General features: G+C 44.8%; 1 non-coding gene across 1 annotated transcript; it reads left to right on the top strand.

Moving 5' to 3' along the window:
• The first annotated feature begins 3,167 nt into the window (after positions 1-3,167).
• On the top strand, positions 3,168-3,242 carry Trnal-caa. The gene has a single exon. It is a non-coding gene; the product is annotated as a tRNA-Leu (tRNA).
• Positions 3,243-9,909: the final 6,667 nt, after the last annotated feature.

The following is a 9,909-nucleotide window of genomic DNA, read 5'->3' as shown; positions in this document are numbered from 1 at the left end:
AGTTATCGAAATAATTTGTTTTTAATTCTTTTCTATGGACTTATTGAACGACCCTCGTACAGAAAGAAGACAGTATGCATGGTCAAATTAAAAGCCAGTCACTACATGAAACTTTAATCTCTGAGTTGCTGAAATCCAAGTAACATTCCTCTTTAAATGAAATCTGAGCGGTAAGTGAACAATACGATCTGAGTAACTTTCACCTTACATACTGTAGTTCAAATGGCTCTGAGCAGTATGGGACTTAACATCTTAGGTCATAAGTCCCCTAGAACTTAGAACTACTTAAACCTAACTAACCTAAGGACATCACACACATCCATGCCCGAGGCAGGATTCGAACCTGCGACCGTAGCAGTCCCGCGGTTCCGGACTGCAGCGCCAGAACCGCACGGCCACTGCGGCCGACTACATACTGTAGTGAACCAAGTATCTTCTCACATTGCGACAGTTTAATGGAAAGAGAATTTAACAGAAGCTAAAGCAAGATAACTTGGAAACCACAACTTTTCCGTATCTTTGCGATGAGTCTCTCCTTGCAGCAGTAATTTGTGGAATGCAAATGGACTTGCTCACCGTATCGCACCTGATAAACCGAAAATGTGTTCGTGTGGCAGATAAACATAGACGTCTTCGTATTGCAAACACGTGCCTTGAAACTCGACTGCGGCGCACACTTATCTTTTTAGCTCAATATTTCATTTTAAAATAAAATAATCTTTCTGCTGAAAGCAGATCATTCTCTTTCGTTCTGAAATATAATGAAACTGAATGCAAATCTCTGGTAAATGCGGCACTTAAGTGCGAAAATGTGAGGATTTGAACAAAGATCAGAGGAGTGGAAAACGACTTTGTAAGAGTAAAAAAAGTGAATAGCGACTGAATATGTACGCATCGTGCAGAAAATCAATAAAAAGTCTGATGTCTTACATGCAAATGCCGTTCAATGGGCCACATGACTTCGCATGACCACAGAGTTGCAAAAGACAGAAAATAATGTTACTTTCATTTAAAGAGTGGAGAAGGAACTAGATAGAATACTTGCAGACCGAGGTGAATGAATAAAAATGGACATTGATTCCTGTATGTTTGAATCCAAGTTGTGAAACTGAAATAAAGAAACTGCCATTTCTCATATCAAATGCAGCTGCAAAGTATCTGGCACGAATAAATCTGAAAAATCACGTGACATGTAACTGAACAAACGCCGCCAACTTATGGACCATATCACCTTAATTCTGGGCGATGTTGATTTATTCTGCCCAGTTCAACATAACCGTTTGAACTAAATAGTTCGGCACATCCCAGCAGGACCGCACAGCACGTCCACAGCAGCAGGAGGAAGCAAGAAGTGTCCTTCCTCTCCACAACCCGTCGGTGGCCTCGCATACCAGTTCACCGCACTTACAATACTATTGGCTGGGTAATCTGACTTTAAGTAGCATACTTAAGACATGTCTCTGCCGTTCGCAGCCAAACATAAAGTTACTCTAGGAGACGTAAGAGACTATTTGTTCTCTGAGACATGCAAGCTGTTGCATATTTAGAAGACGCAAAGAGCAGAAGCTAGAACGAACGAATTTGTTTGAGAATACATAGGAAACACCGCTGAATGGGTGGTGGATTACGTGCATCCGAAAATGTTATATAGACTGACAAGGTCTCACGTAGTAACACGTGAGCTCATGTGAAGAAGCCGCGAGGAGCGGCATTGCGTTCCTGGTGACCGTACTGTGTACTTGAGGTTCTGCAGGGTGGCAGCTGGGAACACGAAATGGAGAAGGCGAAGTGACCTGCACACAGTAAAAGGCACAACCGACACTAGAGTTGCAGTTCATCATCTTCCAAGCCGGACGTCTGTATAGGGTAAGCCCGGAGCCTGGACTTGTATTATTCTATCTGCCTTTGCTTGCCTTCATACCAGCGGCATACATCCCTCCAGGTGACTTTATAGTCAGGATCAGTGTACTTCCATTCACTCAGTTCATTCGCTTCAGGCTTAGATGAGCATTAAAGACTGTATAGTTGAAGTCTTTGCAGCCAAACATGACGGGAGAGGGACTACTTGTTCTCTGAGACATGCCCTACAGAGTATCGACATGTTACCTTGTCCTGCTCGATGACCATAATCTGTCTCCAGTAGAGTACATTTGGGAGATCATTAGGTGACAACTCCGGTGTCATCCACAAACAGCATTAACCGTCCATGTATCGACCAACCAAATGCAACATGCATACAGCTCCATCCCACAAACTGCCATCCAGCAAGTATACAACAAAACAAATGCACGTTTGCATTCTTGCATTCAGCATTCTGGAGGTTACACCAGTTATTAATTTACCAGCATTACACATTAAGAATGGCTTATCTCACACTTACATTAACGTGTGATCTTGCCCAACGTTAATCACTTATGTTACCAAGACAAATGTATTCCCAAAATTTCCTTCATCTACATTAAATATTTTTGGTGATTCGATATTTTTTGCTGTCAGTGTATTTCCCTAATTCCTTCAAAGCAGCCGGCCGCTGTGGCCGAGCGGTTCTAGACGCTTCAGTACGGAACCGCGCTGCTGCTACGGTCCAGGTTCGAATTCTGCCTTGGGGATGGATGTGTGCGGTGTCCTTAGGTTAGTTAGATTTAAGTAGTTCTAAGTCTCGGGGACTGATGACCTCAGATGTTAAGTCCCATAGTGCTTAGAGCCATTTGAACCTTCAAAGCATCCTCTTAGCCATCACCATACCAGCTAATTGAATGGAGCTTCCTCAGTATCTGTGTCATTAAGCATCTAGACCGGTCGTTGTATGTGACAAAGTAGACACTTATTAATGTGAAACTTCCTGGCAGATTAAAACTGTGTGCCGGACCGAGACTCGAACTCGGGATCTTTGCCTTTCGCGGGCAAGTGCTCTACCAACTGAGCTACCCAAGCACGACTCACGCCCCGTCCTCACAGCTAAACTTCTGCCAGTACCTCGTCTCCTACCTGTGAGGACGGGGCGTGAGTCGTGCTTGGGTAGCTCAGTTGGTAGAGCACTTGCCCGCGAAAGGCAAAGATCCCGAGTTCGAGTCTCGGTCCGGCACACAGTTTTAATCTGCCCCGTCCTCACAGCTAAACTTCTGCCAGTACCTCGTCTCCTACCTGTGAGGACGGGGCGTGAGTCGTGCTTGGGTAGCTCAGTTGGTAGAGCACTTGCCCGCAAAAGGCAAAGGTCCCGAGTTCGAGTCTCGGTCCGGCACACAGTTTTAATCTGCCAGGAAGTTTCATATCAGCACACACTCCGCTGTAGAGTGAAAATTTGATTATACTTATTAATGTGTTTGCAAATCGTAGGATGAAAGGTGTCTTTAGGAAAAAGCCTTCAATGTGTTTGTTGGAACCATGGGATAGTGTTACTGAGGTGCTGAACCACATGAACTGGTAGACACTTGAAGCTAGACTCATCTGTCTCACGAAAGCCTACTTAGAACGCTTCAGAAACCATTATAAAGTGAGGAACCTGGGAATACTCTGCAGCCCTCTATGTATCAGTGTTGCAGGGCGCCATCATGTAGACACGACTGGACTAATTGCAGTGTGTACAGTGCTGTACTGAGGCGTAATACCTGCTGTGTCAGCAACCAACATCACATCAGTGCTTCGAAGAAACCTAATACTTTTCCGCAAGAGAGACAGTCCTGCTCCGACAGTCCATCAGGAGGCAATGCAAATGCCGCCAGAAACTGCGTACTGCATGGACCTAACCTCTTCTGCCAGACACGTGATCGAAAATAGATATTGCTGTGTCTTAGCGCCAAATGACATTGGGGGCAGCGCTCGAGCCTGACCACACTAGATCGCTCCCAGTTCAGGTGCCGTTTCTTCAATGACTTCATAAATCAGGGTTTTAACTCGAGAGCCACATTCACGTCTGACTTTGCGATTCCGAGAGCTGCCAGCTTTGGACGCAATGCATTTGTGGTTCCTCGCCAAAGAAGACGGGTACTGTGTTGTGGCAGCAGACTTGTGGAATAGTAAACACATTTCTGTTTAACTTTCGAACGGCTACACGCTGGACTTTGAAAATTTTAGTCTCTAGAGAACTTACAATTTATTCATTCAGTTTGTACTTTAACACTGAGCGTTCTAAGGAACTTTGACTTATAAATTGTGTGTTTAATGAAGTGGCGTTCTGCTGACAAAAGTTTAATTGTTCCATTTCGAGAAGTGATTTATTTTATGTTTTATTTCAGTCCACTTCGGTGTATACGTGCTATTAATCTTTGATAAGAACTTTTTCAGTTATTCTTACCTTTTTTCCCGCCATATCACTCAGAGTTATTTAAGCAGTGATTCTTACCATTCTTTGCAAATGTGAATACAGCGGGTATAAGTCGTAAAGTGTAGAATAAAGCCAAGTTCCCTGTGCTGTGCAGTTGAAAGCGGATTGCAGCTCGTGGGCGTGGACCTAGGCGTGAGATCAGCGCCGACATTCCCCAACAGCGCTAATGGGTCGCAGATTAACGGGTGGGCCGCGGGTCAGGTTTCGCTGTGCTGCCCTGAGTCCACAGCTGGCGACGCCCCACCGCGCCTCGGGGACTCCTAGCAAATATTTTCCGACGGGTCGGGACCGCACTCAATTAGGGCGGGGCCAGGCGACGCAAGGCCACGGAGGCACTCCCCGCCTCCCACCAATCCCCCGCCACCTGCCGCCGCCCTGATTACTAGCGGGAGCGGGCGCAGCGGGGTTCACTTGCTGGCGCCGCTGTCTACCGCCCACTGAGCGCAGAATACGAGGCTACCGGGCACCGGGACAGCCCGGCACCTGCTAGCAGACAACTGGAACGTGCCGGCATTTGGGATGGGATGGATAAGTAGCAACTGAATAGTCAGCAAAATGAAATTGACCAGGAAAACCTTGTGTGCACCTTAAGATATGCAACCAGTGGTGGAGGGTGTAAGTTGGGTTGCCTATCTTAGGGACCACGCAACATTTTCCTGGGAAATTGTATTTTGGCCACCATGTATGTGCGTTCCTGATACATAGGATTATTCGGAAGTACCTCTGCGGTTTCAGCAGACAACAACATAAAATCTACATGAGCCAGCAGATCGGCTGACCATCATCTCATCCTCAGCCGATTAACATCATTGGATGGGTATGTAGGGTGCAGGAGCTCTGAATAACGCTCTATCTCTCGCAGCTGTTGTCAGTTTTCGTCATCTGGAGCCGCTGCTACTCGGTCAAACTGCTCCTTAACTGGCATAACGAAGGTGAGAGAACCCCAGAACATATGATCTGTTCGTACAATATGAATTACCGCGGAAGTAAACAGCCCGTTGACACGCAGTCAACCACGTGGAGTAGCCGCACTGTTTCAGGCGCCATGTTACGAACTACGCGGCCTCTTCGGCCGGAGGTTCGAGTCCTCCCTCGGGCACAGGTGTGAGTGTTGTTCTTAGGATAAGGTAGTTTACGTTAGTTTAAGTAGCGTGTAAATCTAGGGACCGATGACCTCAGCAGTTTCGTCCCTTAGCGATTCACACACATTTGAACATTTGACACATAGCATGGATTAAGAAAATTTCATTCCTGTGATACACAATTAGCTCTTCATTCCCACGAAGTAACGAGGGCTGTCGACAGGGGACCTGTGGTTGATTCAATCTTCTTCTTCACAAGAGACGTCCAACCCAGTTGTGTGCACACAGAGTATCATTTCAGTTGTGCGGCTGGATTCGTTATTTCCTGTCAGAAAAATCACACATTATGTAGTAATCGACGAAAAATATCGAGTAAAAGGGAAGTGATATCTGGCTTTCCCTGAGGAAGTGTTCTATGCCCTCTGCACTTCCTCACCTACATACAGTTAGTTCCACAAGAAAGTGTATGGCGTTATCTGTATGAAATAAAACACACTATTATATTATAGATACATATTTACAAGAAAATACATGTTATTAATAATTGCCCAATCACCCAATAGTTAATCCACTCGCTGCCATTACCGACTATACATTGGCACCTTTTTGGCGTGCTTTTTACGAGAGTGCAAAACGAAATTCGTTAAATTTCGGTTACCCGATAAATCACTCAAATTTAAACGCATATTATCTCGGTAACGATTTCCATACCATCTTGATTTTATATGACAGGTTCTTCAAAGTATTCTTGACTTTCTTTTAAGCTTTCTTTTAATATATGACCAAACATTTTCGACCGGATATGGATCCCGAGACATTGCAGGCCAATTGGCTGTAAATAAATGCAAATAGCCAAAACCGCGTTTGGAGAAACATCCACAAAAATGCACTTTTACTGGGTGTTTGACAGTCAGTTGAAGCAACCTTTCACGCTTCGTACAGCACGCTTTAGAAAGATCAGACCAGGTCAGGAAAGATGATCTACAAGAAACACTGCCTCATGATGCTTCATATATTTTGCACTCATTTCTAAAATGCAGCCGACAAAACGTAACATTCAACTATCACACTGTTCGTCTATACACTATGCAAAAGTGCACTGATTACAGATTCGAGACCACTACTAGAAATGTCGCTGCGGACGTTACTTTTAAATTTACGGCGAATACTTTCGTGTGGAACTGACTGTAAACGACATAAGACAAAACCAGAGCAGCCCTCCTACATTGTTCACAGATGATGCTGTCATTTACCGTCAAGTAAAGTCATTGGAAGATAAAAAGTAACTGCAAAATGACTTATACACGACATCTATCTGGTGAGAAAAGTGCAATCGTCTTTGGACAAGGAAAAGCGTGACGTCATACACAGGAGTACAAAACCAAATCCGTTAAATTTCGGTAACACGATAAATCATGCAAATTTAAACGCCGTCGACTCAGCTAAATACCTAGGGATTACAATTACGAGCAACTTAAATTGGAACGATCGAATAGATAATGTTGTGGGGAAGGTAGACCAAAGACTGTTTTATTGAAAGAACGCTTAGAGGATGCAACAGGTCTGCTAAAGAGATTGTCTACGCTACGCTTTTCCGTCATCTGCAAGAGAATTTCCGTCCGTGTCGGACGTTACTAGATATGATTGACGGAGAACACCGCAAAAGCCCGAATAAGGGTAGCTCGTTTTGTATTATTGCGAAGTAAGGAAGAGAGTGTCATGGATATGATAAACGAGTTGCAGGGACGTTCATTAAAACAAGGGCGGTTCTCGTTGCGGCGAGGTCTTTTCACGGCATTTCAGTCACCAATTTTCTCCTCTAATTGTAAAAGTATTTTATTGTTTCTACTCTAATGAAATAAGAGGAATCAGGTTTGTACAGAAAGAATTAAGTATTTTTTTCCGCACCCTTTTAGAGAGTGGAACTATACAGAAATAGTCGAAAATGGTTCGAAGAACCCTCTACCTGGCGTTTCAGTGTGAATTTCAAAATAGTCGTGTCGATATAGGCCAACAGCGCACCCATCCAAGCGCCAGCCACGCCTGACAGGGCTTAACTACGGTTTCTGATGAGAGCCAGTGTTCCCAGCGCGTCACGGCCGTTGACTAAAAACTACGAGGCTTGCGGAAAATAGGCACATGTCAGTCAGTAGAGCATCTCTGCAAGTTTTTAACTCACACAGGAGGTGCTAAAAATACGCACAGTTTGCGACGTTACGATATTCAGGCTCTCGCTATACATGTCTTAACCTGTCATGTTCGATATCAGTGACTGCAGTTTTTAACCCACACAGCAGGTGCTAAAAATGCGCACAGTTTTCGACGTTACGGTATTCAGGCTCTCGCTATACATGTCCTAACATGTCATGTTCGATATCAGTGACCGCATTTATTATTGTTGCCTACAACTCTTGCAAAGTATGTGGCGGCGGAGGCAGCAAAGCACGATCTTTGACACAAACCCGTTAGAAGAAATCACATGGACTCAAGTTAGCTTATCGAGACGACAGTGAAAAGGAGTGCGGCCACAATGGGAAGCACGTGCAGTCCAATGCTGAGACAGTTCGGCACTGAAGTAGTCACTGAAGGGAAATGTGGTGAAGGACCGTCTTCATGTAATCGTGGCATCAGCCACTACTATAGCTTTCTAGGTACATGAAACAAATCACAGTTCCCTTCCAAAATAAAACTGGTCGATAAACTTTTGAAGAAGATATGACACAAAAGACGTTAACTTTAGGTTAATCACGAGTGTGCTCCACAGTCTAATGTGGATATTTTTTGTCCTAAACATGCATGTCATGACTTCTCACCTTTTCGACACATGAAATATGGCTTCGTCACAGTAATCGAAACTCTGTGAGTAACCGCCTTCCTCCAGTAGTCGCTGCAAGTCATTGCAAACAAAACTCGTCGTCCCGGGTAGTCATTGCACGCAATTGCGGCCGATACGGTTTCACGTGCAAACATTTGCGTAGATGGTGGGGGGCAGCTCATTGCGGCCTCTGCATTTCTCTTCTCGCATGCATCAATTTCTTTGCACTCCTGATGGATGATTCCCACACACTTTCAACCCCCTCTACTGATGGTACTCTCCAGTCTGTTTTCTTTGCACCACAACAGCAGCCAGTCCCGCGGTGTGTGTTGTGCCACCCCTGGACTGTTTCGTCTGTTATGTCTTTTACCTGCTATTTATTAAAAAAATCGTCTCTGAACCGGCACAGTTCACACATATTTAGCAAATTTAAGAACACAAAATGCACTCTTCGATCAGTTATAAGCCACGCTCTGAGACGCCTGCCCCTAGTGGTGTGCTCTGTAACTACCTCACTGCACGTATTATGAATGGAAACTTGGAGAGATGCTCTTTCCGGAGATATTTCTCATTTTTCTATACAATCTGCAGTTTTCATACGCTTGTCATCTGAAATTCTGGAGGTAGTCATGAGCAGCTCTGTACTGGTATTCCCACATCAGCATTAGATTGAGTACAGAGAGCAATAGCAAAACATAGGCCACCGTCTGGCTGATGTTTACGGTGAACATGAAATGTGGTAACGGATTACCAATATAACAACACATCTACATCTACATCTACATCAACACTCCGCAAGCCACCCAACGGTGTGTAGCGGAGGGCACTTTATGTGCCACTGTCATTACCTCCCTTTCCTGTTCCAGTCGCGTATGGTTCGCGGGAAGAACGACTGTCTGAAAGCCTCCGTGCGCGCTCGAATCTCTCTAATTTTACATTCGTGATCTCCTCGGGAGGTATAAGTAGGCGGAAGCAATATATTCGATACCTCATCCAGAAACGCACCCTCTCGAAACCTGGCGAGCAAGCTACACCGTGATGCAGAGCGCCTCTCTTGCAGAGTCTGCCACTTGAGTTTGTTAAACATCTCCGTAACGCTATCACGGTTACCAAATAACCCTGTGACGAAACGCGCCGCTCTTCTTTGGATCTTCTCTATCTCCTCCGTCAACCCGATCTGGTACGGATCCCACATTGATGAGCAATACTCAAGTATAGGTCGAACGAGTGTTTTGTAAGCCACCTCCTTTGTTGATGGACTACATTTTCTAAGGACTCTCCCAATGAATCTCAACCTGGTACCCGCCTTACCCACAATTAATTTTATATGATCATTCCACTTCAAATCGTTCCGCACGCATACTCCCAGATATTTTACAGAAGTAACTGCTACCAGTGTTTGTTCCGCTATCATATAATCATACAATAAAGGATCCTTCTTTCTATGTATTCGCAATACATTACATTTGTCTATGTTAAGGGTCAGTTGCCACTCCCTGCACCAAGTGCCTATCCGCTGCAGATCTTCCTGCATTTCGCTACAATTTTCTAATGCTGCAACTTCTCTGTATACTACAGCATCATCCGCGAAAAGCCGCATGGGACTTCCGACACTATCTACTAGGTCATTTATGTATATTGTGAAAAGCAATGGTCCCATAACATTCCCCTGTGGCACGCCAGAGGTC

This window comes from Schistocerca americana, chromosome 6, assembly GCF_021461395.2.
Source record: "Schistocerca americana isolate TAMUIC-IGC-003095 chromosome 6, iqSchAmer2.1, whole genome shotgun sequence".
Classification (NCBI taxonomy): domain Eukaryota; kingdom Metazoa; phylum Arthropoda; class Insecta; order Orthoptera; family Acrididae; genus Schistocerca; species Schistocerca americana.
This window is presented reverse-complemented; position numbering and strand designations above follow the sequence as displayed.